The following is a 10,916-nucleotide window of genomic DNA, read 5'->3' on the forward strand; positions in this document are numbered from 1 at the left end:
GCCTGCGCTCATTTCTGTCGCCGCAGCCACGTCAAAAGTTAACCCGGCGTCCGCCGCAGCGGGAGTGGGGAAAGCCAGAGGGAGGGGCGAGGGCTAGGTGCGGGGGCTACTGACGAGGGTCCCCACTCTGCTCTCTACGCCTCTTTCCGTGTACCAAGGGAGGAGGAGGAGCCCCTGCCTCTTTGCTCTGTGGCGTGAGTCTTTGTGGCTTTGGGATGTGAGGTTGGTGGCACACACTGGCCCGCAGTAAACACCCAGTTGATGTGACCGGTCTATGACTGTTATTGCCACCTTCCGAGGGAGCCTTGCCAGCCACTCCTCGCTTTCAGTTTCTTTCCCCTGCCTGATTTCCTTCTCAGCTCGAATCGCCATCTAACACTTTATTTTTGCTTTCTGGTTTTTATTTATTTTGAAACAGGGTCTCGTTCTGCTGCCCAGGCTGTGGTGCAATTGTGCAATCTCGGCTCACTGCAGCCTACACTTCCCTGGCTCAAGCGATCCTCCCACCTCAGCCTCCCGAGTAGAGCTGGGCGCACCACCCCCGACTAATTTTTTAACTTTGGTAGAGACGAGGTCTCACTATGATGTTGCCCAGGCTGGTCTTGAACTCGTGGGCTCAAGCGATCCTCCCTTCTCGACCTTCCAAAGTGCTGGGATTACAGCGGTGAGCCACCCGGCAACTTTCTTGCTCTTTTGGGGTTTTTTGGTTTGTCTTTTATTCACTTCAGTGGATAACGTTGACACATAGTAGTTGCTCAGTGAGTTCTCATTGAATGAATGCATGAAATTGCATTTTTAATTTATATCTGCCGGGCCCTATCTCGTCTGCTCCTGATGCAAATTGTCTTGTACGTTATCAACTTTAAGAGATCTAACTAAACAGCATGGAACTTCAACGTTATTTTGTAAATACTTTAGATGTTTATGGAGTGCTAACTAGATCCACTGCCTACGCGGGGAGATGGAAGGGCTGTAAATGAAGCATCACCCAGGGTTTATCTTCCTGGGGACCTATGCAGGACACCCTGAGGCTAAGGTCAGTGCATACCAAGGAGCCAGACAAGTGCTGCGACACGGCCCCAGCTTATCTGGGGAGGGGAAGCTGGCAGCCCTGTGGGCAGGAGGAGTGGGCTTGTGGAGAGGAGAGGCCGGGGGCTGAGACAGAGGCCCCAGGTGAAAAGGGTGACCACAAAGCTGGTGGAGGGGAAGATGTTGCTGGGGCCAGCCTTTAGGGTCTGGCTTTGCAGAGGCTAAGGCCAGGGACAACAGATCTTACAACATGTAAAATTGTCAAGAGTCAGAAAGATGTTCAAAATCTTTTATCAGTAACCCCACCCCTAATCAGGAGAAAATTGTTCAAAAGAAGAAAATGAGGCCGGGTGTGGTGGCTTAAGCCTGTAATCCCAGCACTTTGGAAGGCTGAAGTGGGTGGCTCAGCTGAGGTCAGGAGTTCGAGAGCAGCCTCACTAACATGGTGAAACCCCGTCTCTACTAAATACAAAAAAACACAACAAACTTAGCCCAGCGTGATGGTGCATGCCTGTAATCGCAGCTACTTGGGAGGCTGAGGCAAGAGAATCGCTTGAACCTGGGAGGCAGAGAGATTGCAGTGAACTGAGATCACGCCATTGCACTCCAGCCTGGAGCCTAGGCAACAAAAGCGAAACTCCATCACTCCATCTGAAAAAAAAAAAAAAAAAAAAAAAAGAAAGAAAATGAAAATGCAGTTTGCAGCAAAATAATTGTAAACACCCTAAATGTCTATCAATAAAGGGATGATTAAGGAAATTATGGTACATCTGAGGACTAAACTCTGATTTTTGTCTTGTCTCAGCTATTCCAGGAGCCTGAGATGGGAGGATCGCTTAAGCCTGGGAGGTCAAGGCTGCAGTGAGCCATTATCATGCCACTGTACTTCCATCTTGGGCAACAGAGTAAGACCCTGTCTCAAAAAATATATAGGCATGACCAGGCACAGTGGCTCATGCCTGTAATCCCAGCACTCAGGAGGCCGAGGAGGGTGGATCACCTGAGGTCAAGAGTTCAAGACCAATCTGACCAGCATGGTGAAACCCCATCTCTACTAAAAATACAAAAATTAGCTGGGCATGGTGGCAGACGCCTGTAATCCCAGCTACTTGGGAGGCTGAGGCAGGAGGATTGCTTGAACCCTGGAGGCACAGGTTGCCCTGAGCCAAGATTGGGCCATTGCACTCCAGCCTACATGACAGGGCAAGACTCTGTCTCAAAAAATATATATATACATGGCCGGGCGCGGTGGCTCAAGCCTGTAATCCCAGCACTTTGGGAGGCCGAGACGGGCGGATCATGAGGTCAGGAGATCGAGACCATCCTGGCTAACACCGTGAAACCCCGTCTCTACTAAAAATACAAAAAACTAGCCGGGCGAGGTGGCGGGCGCCTGTAGTCCCAGCTACTCCGGAGGCTGAGGCAGGAGAATGGCGTAAACCCGGGAGGCGGAGCTTGCAGTGAGCTGAGATCCGGCCACTGCACTCCAGCCCGGGCTACAGAGCAAGACTCCGTCTCAAAAAAAAAAAAAAAAAATATATATATATATATATATATATACACACACACACACACACACACACACACATAGGTGTACAATTCAGTGGCTTTTAGTATATTAAAAAAAGTTTATGCACCTGTCCGCACTAATTGGAGAACATTTTCATCACCCCAAAAAGAAACCTGTTCATTAGCAGTCACTCCCCATTTGCCCATCTGCCCAGTCCCTGGCAACCACTAATCTACTTTCTGTCTATAGATTTGCATATTCTGGATATTTCATATAAACAGAATCATATGCTATGTAGTCTTTTGTGTGTTTTGCTTCTTTCATTTAGCATATTTTCAAGACATGTTATAGCATGAGTCATTCCTTTTGTAGCTGGATAATATTCCATTTTATGGATTTACCATATTTTGTTTGTTAATCAGGTGATGGACATTTGGGTGGTTTCCAGTCTAGCTCTTGTGAACAAAGCTGTGAATGCTGGGAATATTAATATACAAGGTTTTGTGTGACCCTATGTTTTAACTTCTCTTGGGTCTATACCTCAGAGTGGAATTACTAGGTCATATGGTAACTATGTTTAACTTTTTGAGAACTGCCTAACTGCTTTTCCAAAGCAGCTGCACCATTTTACATTTCCACCAGCAGTGTATGGGGGTTTCAATTTCTTCACATCCGGCCGGGCGCGGTGGCTCACGCCTGTAATCCCAGCACTTTGGGAGGCCAAGACAGGCGGATCACGAGGTCAGGAGATCGAGACCATCCTGGCTAACACGGTGAAACCCCGTCTCTACTAAAAAATACAAAAAACTAGCCGGGCGAGGTGGCGGGCGCCTGTAGTCCCAGCTACTCGGGAGGCTGAGGCAGGAGAATGGCGTGAACCCGGGAGGCGGAGCTTGCAGTGAGCTGAGATCCGGCCACCGCACTCCAGCCTGGGTGACAGAGCGAGACTCCATCTCAAAAAAAAAAAAAAAAATTTCTTCACATCCTTGTCAACACTTGTTACTGTCTTTTTTATTATAGCCATGCTAATGGGTGTGAAGAGGTTTCAGTTTGCACTTTCCTGATGGCTACTGATGTTGAGCGTCTTTTCATGTGCTTATTGGTCATTTGTACATCTTCTTTGAAAAAATATCTGTTCATATCCCTTGCTCATTTTGAAATTATTTTATCTTTTTATTAGAGTTGTATGAGTAATTTAAGTCTAGACCCCCTTTTTTTTTTCCAGAGTGTAGCTCTGTCACCCAGGCTGGTGTGCAGTGGCGCAATCTCAGCTCACTGCAACCTGTCTGCCTCCTAGGTTCAAGCGATTCTCATCCCTCAGCCTTCCTAGTAGCTGGGACTACAGGCGCATGCCACCAGGCTCAGCTTATTTTTGTATTTTTGGTGGAGATGGGGTTTCACCGTGTTGGCAAGGCTGGTCTTGAACTCCTGACCTCAAGTGATCCTCCCGTCTCAGCCTCCCAAAGTGTTGGGATCACAGGCATGAGCCACCATGCCAGGCCAGCAGAGATTATTTTTATGATACTTTCCAATGACCACCACCTTCCATACTCTAAGGATTTCCCCAGCCCTCCTCTGAGATGCACTCTCTTGCCCTCTAGGTGGCACCAACTCTCTATTTTTACCTCTAGTTTTTTAGAGACGGCACAGCTGGAAGAGGCTTGAAGCCCCCATGCCAGGCTCTGTCTGTCCACTAGAGTGACCCAGGGCAGTTTCAGAGTCCGGGGACTAACCTGAGCATTCCCTCAGTATAACAGGGAAACTCAGGGCTACTCTTGCTTTAGGGGCAGCTTCCAGCCTCATAAAATAAGTTTTCTAGTCAAAGTAGCAGTCACCTGTTTTTTTCTCCACCCACACCCACTTTTGAAACCATGCCCTCGCTCATTCGGCATTTGTTGAGCACTCACTGTTACATAATACTTGTAAAAATAGCAAGTACTCTATACATATGAGCTGTTGTTAACAAAAATTCAACTTTTTTAGGATGAGATCATCAATATAAGCGCCCCCGCCTTTGCAAACTGTGAAGGGCAACATTGTGCTAAGGTGTGATCATTATTAGGGCAGGAGGACCACAATACAAGTGCTAGCGTTTATCGAGGGCTCACTAGACGAGAAGCACTTCATGTATTTTATCCTGAGCCCACCTAATGAAAGTTCAAAGTAAACATGCTGACTTCACTGGCACAAACCTGAATCTCAGAGACATTATGTACATTGATGAAGGACACATGCCAACTGAATGACACAGCTGGGAATCAAACCAGTTTCTTGGGTTTCCACAGACTGCTACTTACCCTGAATCACAAGCCATCAACTAAAAGGAGAGCTCGGGGTGAAATCAAGGTTTGACACCTGGACACATGGTTATTAGACAACCTGGGGGGTCCCATCAGCCTCATAAACATGTTTTCCTTACACTATTTTTCTTTTTTCCCCTTTTATGTATGTATGCATTTATTTATTTATTTATTTATTTATTGAGACAGAATCTCGCTCTGTCGCCCTGGCTGGAGTGCAGTGGCACGATCTCGGCTCACTGCAACCTCCGCCTTCCTGGGTTCAAGCGATTCTCTTGCCTCAGTCTCCTGAGTAGCTGGGTCTACAGTCGTGCGCCACTACACCCAGCTAATTTTTGTATTTTTAGTAGAGATGGGGTTTCACCATGTTGGTTGGCCAGTATGGTCTTGACCTCGTGATCTGCCTGCCTCTGACTCCAAAAGCGCTGGGATTACAGGCATGAGCCACCACGCCCAGCCTTATTTATTTATTTTTTAAAATAGAGACAGGGGCCTGGGCGCTGTGGCTCACGCCTGTAATCCCAGCACTTTGGGAGACCAAGGCAGGTGGATCACCTGATGTCAGGAGTTCGAGTTTTTTTGTTTGTTTGTTTTCATTTTTTTGTAAAGACAGGATTTTGCTGTGTTGCCCAGGATGGTCTTGAACTCCTGGCCTCAAGCCATCCTCCCACCTTGGCATCCCAAAATACTGGGATTACAGGCGTGAGCCCCCATGCCCTGCCCTGAATAATGTTTGATCAAATATCTAGGCAAGTTGACACATAAAATTAACTGCACTTGTTTTTTGTTTGTTTGTTTTTGAGATGGTGTCTCATTCTGTCACCCAGGCTGGAGTGCAGTGGCCCCATCTCAGCTCACTGCAACCTCTACCTCCCAAGTTCAAGAGATTCTCATGCCTCAGCCTCCCCAGTATTACAGGCACGCACCATCATGCTCCACTTATTATTATTATTATTATTATTTTGAAACAGAGTTTCTCTCTTGTTGCCCAGGCTGGAGTGCAATGGTGTGATCTTGGCTCACCACAACCTCCGCCTCCCGGGTTCAAGCAAATCTGCCTCACCCTCCTGATTAGCTGGGATTACAGGCATGTGCCACCATGCCCAGCTAATTTTAGTAGAGACGGGGTTTCTCCATGTTGGTCAGACTGGTCTCAAACTCCAGACCTCAGGTGATCCACCCGCCTTGTCCTCCCAAAGTCAGCGTTTGTTTTTTATCTTCTTCTGTTTACCTTTGGAATGTAAGTTCCTTGTCTGCATATCCGCAAGGCATGGCACAAAATAGGTACTCAATACACATCAGTTAAATGAATGAATGCCAGAACCAAGATTCCAGCCCCGTGGTCTGAGCAACTACAGGTTTATTCTTTTTCTGCAATAAGAAATTCCAGGCTGGGGCCGGGCACGGTGGCTAACGCCTGTAATCCCAGCACTTTGGGAGGCCGAGGTGGGGAGATCACGAGGTCACGAAATCGAGACCATCCTGACAAACACAATGAAACCCCATCTCTACTAAAAATACAAAAAAAATTAGCCGAGCGTGGTGGCGGGCATCTATAGTCCCAGCTACTCGGGAGGCTGAAGCAGGAGAATGGCGTGAACCCGGGAGGTGGAGCTTGCAGTGAGCCAAGATTGCGCCACTGCACTCCAGCCTGGGTGACACAGCGAGACTCTGTCTCAAAAAAAAAAAAAAAAAAAAAAAAAAAAAAAAGAAATTCCAGGCTGGTTGCAGTGGCTCACACCTATAATCCCACCACTTTGAGGGGGCCAAGGCAAGAGGATCGCTTGAGCCCAGGAGTTCAAGACAAGCCTAGGCAAAATGGCAAGAACTCATTCATACAAAAATTTTAAAAATTAGCCAAGTGTGGTGGCATGTGCCTGTAGTCCCACCTACTTGGGAGGCTGAGGTGGGAGGACCACTTGAGCCTAGGAATTCAAGGCTGCAGTAAACTGTGATCCTGCTGCTGCACTGCAACCTGAATGACAAAATAAGACCCTTTTTCTAAAAAAAAAAAAAAAAACAAAAAAAACAGAAATTCCTTTACATTGATCACTTAAGTTTTACTAAGAAGAAAAACATAATATGACATGTAAAGTCTAATCAGTATCTATGTGCAAATGGTTGAGTTTCTTTTCATGTGATAAAGTTGAAAGAGCCCTGGTGTGGGGATCTGAGGGCACTCTACCTACCCGGCTTCTTATGGATCCTAAGTTCTGAAGCAACGAAATTAACACCATCCTGCTCTTCTGAGTGTGTGACTGTAAGCTGAAGAGGCTGCAGCAAAGCTTCAAGGTTTCTAAGAACCTGCTTTCCTGCCACTGTAGAGTAGGAGAAGCAGCTGTCTGCAAGCTCTCCCCACCCTCCAGGAGGACTGAAGGGCTGGTGTGGTGGAATAGCTATTAGTGACTCACCAGGAGCTGGTGACAATGAATAGGAAGGGTTTGGAACATCTCCACCCACCAGCAGACTGAGAATAATGACAGTCCAAAAGACCAAAAGGGAGTGTCTATGATAAGGTCTTCCAGGCCTATGCCCCCCACCCCAACCCCTCAGTAGCGCTTCCTTGTTTAAACCATCGTACACAGTAAACATTGGGTTGTACCTGGGTCAATACATTTTGTAGTCAAAATCTCCTGGAACAAGTCTGCTTTTCCATAATAGCTAAAATCTGCCTGATATCATGGAGTGTACACAAATCACTTCGTGTGAATAAAGCAATGTGCATTTGTTGTGCAAGGCCTGCCCACTTCGCTGCCATTCCATCAGGAGTGTACACAAATCACTTCGTGTGAATAAAGCAATGTGCATTTGTTGTGCAAGGCCTGCCCACTTCGATCCCATTCCATCAGCTCCCTGAAGGGTGTTTATGAAGCAATTTGGGAAGGGCCTTGAGCTTAGAAGTCCCCAGGAAGTGCAGCCACTGGGTGACTGTTTTCTCATGCAAAACATGTCACTGGGGACTGGAAGAGCCCTAAATAGGAGTTAGTGGGTACGGGAGGAAGGGCACAGAGCTAGATTGCCCAAGAGACACAGTAAACAAGTATTTGCACCCCAGCGAAGCAGGGGAACCAAGACGAGAGAGCAAGGAAGGGAGGGAGAATACTTGAAGTAATTAAATATTTGATATTTACTCCCCAAAAAAGACTCAAAGTAGCCATCAGGAAAAAATATCAGGATATTGCTGGTTTATGTTAGTCGTTATTTTGCTTCAGAACTAGGGAAGTCAACAGTGCATCCTGGGTAACGTGCAAGCTCCGGAGCCATCCAGCCTGGGTTGTGGTCCATGCCCTTGCCAGAGGTGTTTCTTTCCCATCATAAAAATAAAAAGAAAACAAAACCCTCTCTCTCACTATCTTCTACTCCTCATTTCTTTCTCCTTCACAAGAAAGAATATAGACAACCTATAAAAATTCTAGGGATGGCTCCTTAAAAAGAGCAGCCCTTACTCACTCCCTGTCTCTGCCTCTTCTAGGCCAGCCACTATCCCCACATCTCCACTAGGATCTGCTCTGCCCAATGTCCCCAGCCTTCTCTTTTGTATTTTATCTTATTTATTTATTTACTGAGACAAGGTCTGGATCTGTCACCCAGGCTAGAGGGCAGTGACTCAATCATGTTTCACTGCAACCTCAGCTCCTAGGCTCAAGTGACCCTCCCACCACGGCCTCCCAAGTAGTTGGGACCACAGGCGCACACCACCATACCCGGCTAATTTTTGTATTTTTTGTAGAGATGGGGTCTTGCTATGTTGCCCAGGCTGGTCACAAATTCCAGGGCTCAATTGATCCTCCCACCCTGGCCCCTGAAAATGCTGGGATTACAGGCATGAACCATGTGCCCAACCATATGTTGTTTTAGGCAACTAAGTTTTGAGATCATTTTTAAGTAGCAATAGATAAGTAACATACCATTTCCTTTGGTGAATTCCAAGAAGGGTGTGGTCATTGGTTTCAAATGTTGCTGAAAGGTTGAGCAAGAGAAGTGAAACAAAGTTCCCCCGGAGTCATCAGAAAGAGAAAGCTGGGGCTGAGTGTGGTGGCTCATCCCTGTAATCCCAGCGCTTGTGGGGACAAGATGAGAGGGAGAATCGCTTGACCCCAGGAGTTGAGAGCAGGCAACATAGTGAGACCCCATCTCTACGAAAAAATGTAAAAAATTAGCTGGGCAGGGGGGTGCACGCCTATGGTCCCAACTACTCAAGAAGCTGAGGCAGGAGGGCTGCTTGAGCCCAGGAGGTAGAGACTGCAGTGAACTATGATTGTACAACTGCACTCCAGCCTGGGAGACAGAGAGACCCTGCCTCAAAAAAAAAAAAAAAAAAAAAAAAAAAAAAAAAAAACACACACACACACAAATAGACCCTACAAAAATCCCCGCACATTTAATGAGATGCTACCTTATGCCCATTAGGATGGTCACTGCCAAAAAAACAGAAGATAGCAATTGTTAGTGAGGATGTAGAGACATTGGAACCCTTTACACTGTTTTGTTTTGTTTTGTTTTTTGTTTTTTGTTTTGTTTTGTTTTGTTTCGTTTGAGACAGAGTCTCACTCTATTGCCCAGGCCGGAGTGCAAAGGCACGATCTCAGCTCACTGCAACCCACCTCCTGGGTTCAAGCGATTCTCATGCCTCAGCCTCCTGAGTAGCTGGGATTACAGGTGCCCACCACCATGCCTGGCTAATTTTTTGTATTTTAGTAGAGATGGGGTTTCACCATGTTGGCCAAGCTTGTCTCAAACTCCTGACCTCAGGTGATCCACCCACCTCAGCCTCCCAAAGTGCTGGGATTACAGGCGTGAGCCACCACACCTGGCCTTCCCTTTACACTGTTGAAGGGTATATAAAATGGTACAACTGCTCTGGAAAATTGCAGGGCAGCTCCTCAAAAAATTAAACATAGGATTATCATGTAATGCAGCAATCCCACTTCTGGATATATACCCAAAAGAATGGAAAGCAGGATGTCAACGAGAATATTTGCATACTCACATTCATTGTTATATTATTCACAGTAGCCACAATGTGGAAGCAAGACAAGTGTCCATTGAAGGATACACAGATAAGAAAAATATGGCATATGATGAAATATTATTCAGTCTTGAAGGAAATCATTCACATACTACAATATGGATGAACCTTGAGGATGTTATGTTAATAAGCCAGCCATAAGGCCGGGCGCGGTGGCTCAAGCCTGTAATCCCAGCACTTTGGGAGGCCGAGACGGGCGGATCACGAGGTCAGGAGATCGAGACCATCCTGGCTAACACGGTGAAACCCCGTCTCTACTAAAAAATACAAAAAAACTAGCCGGGCGAGGTGGCGGGCGCCTGTAGTCCCAGCTACTCAGGAGGCTGAGGCAGGAGAATGGCGTAAACCCGGGAGGCGGAGCTTGCAGTGAGCCGAGATCGCGCCACTGCACTCCAGCCTGGGTGACAGAGCCAGACTCCGTCTCAAAAAAAAAAAAAAAAAAAAGCCAGCCATAAAAAGACAAATACTGTATGATTCCATTTATTTGAGTATATAAAGTAGTCACACTCAAAGAAACAGCAGAATGGTGGTTACCAGGGACTTAGGGAGGGAAATGGAAATTGTTGAACAATGAGTATATACTTTCAGTTTGCAAGATGAAAAAGTTCTGAAGATCTCTTATACCACAATGTGAACATAGCTAATGCTGCTGAAGTGTACTTTTTTTTTTTTTGAGACAAAGTTCACTCTGATCACCCAGATTGGAGTGCAGTGGCATGATCTCGGCTCACTGCACCCTCTGCCTCCGGGCCTAAGTGATCCTTCCACCTCAGCCTCCCAAGTAGCTGGGACTATAGGTTTGTGTCACCATGTGAAGCTGATTTTCGTATTTACTTTTGTAGAAACAAGCTTTTGCTATATTGCCCAGTCTGGTCTTGAACTCCTGGGCTCAAGCAATCCGTCTGCCTTGGCCTCCCAAAGTGCTGGGATTACAGGCCTGAGCCCCCATGGGTGGCCAAAGTGTACTCTTGGAAATGGTTAGAAATGGGCCAGGCGCAGTTGCTTATGCCTGTAATCCCAACACTTTGGGAGGCCGAGGCAGCAGATC

The sequence above is a fragment of the Macaca mulatta genome, chromosome 2 (assembly GCF_049350105.2).
Source record: "Macaca mulatta isolate MMU2019108-1 chromosome 2, T2T-MMU8v2.0, whole genome shotgun sequence".
Taxonomy (NCBI): Eukaryota; Metazoa; Chordata; class Mammalia; order Primates; family Cercopithecidae; genus Macaca; species Macaca mulatta.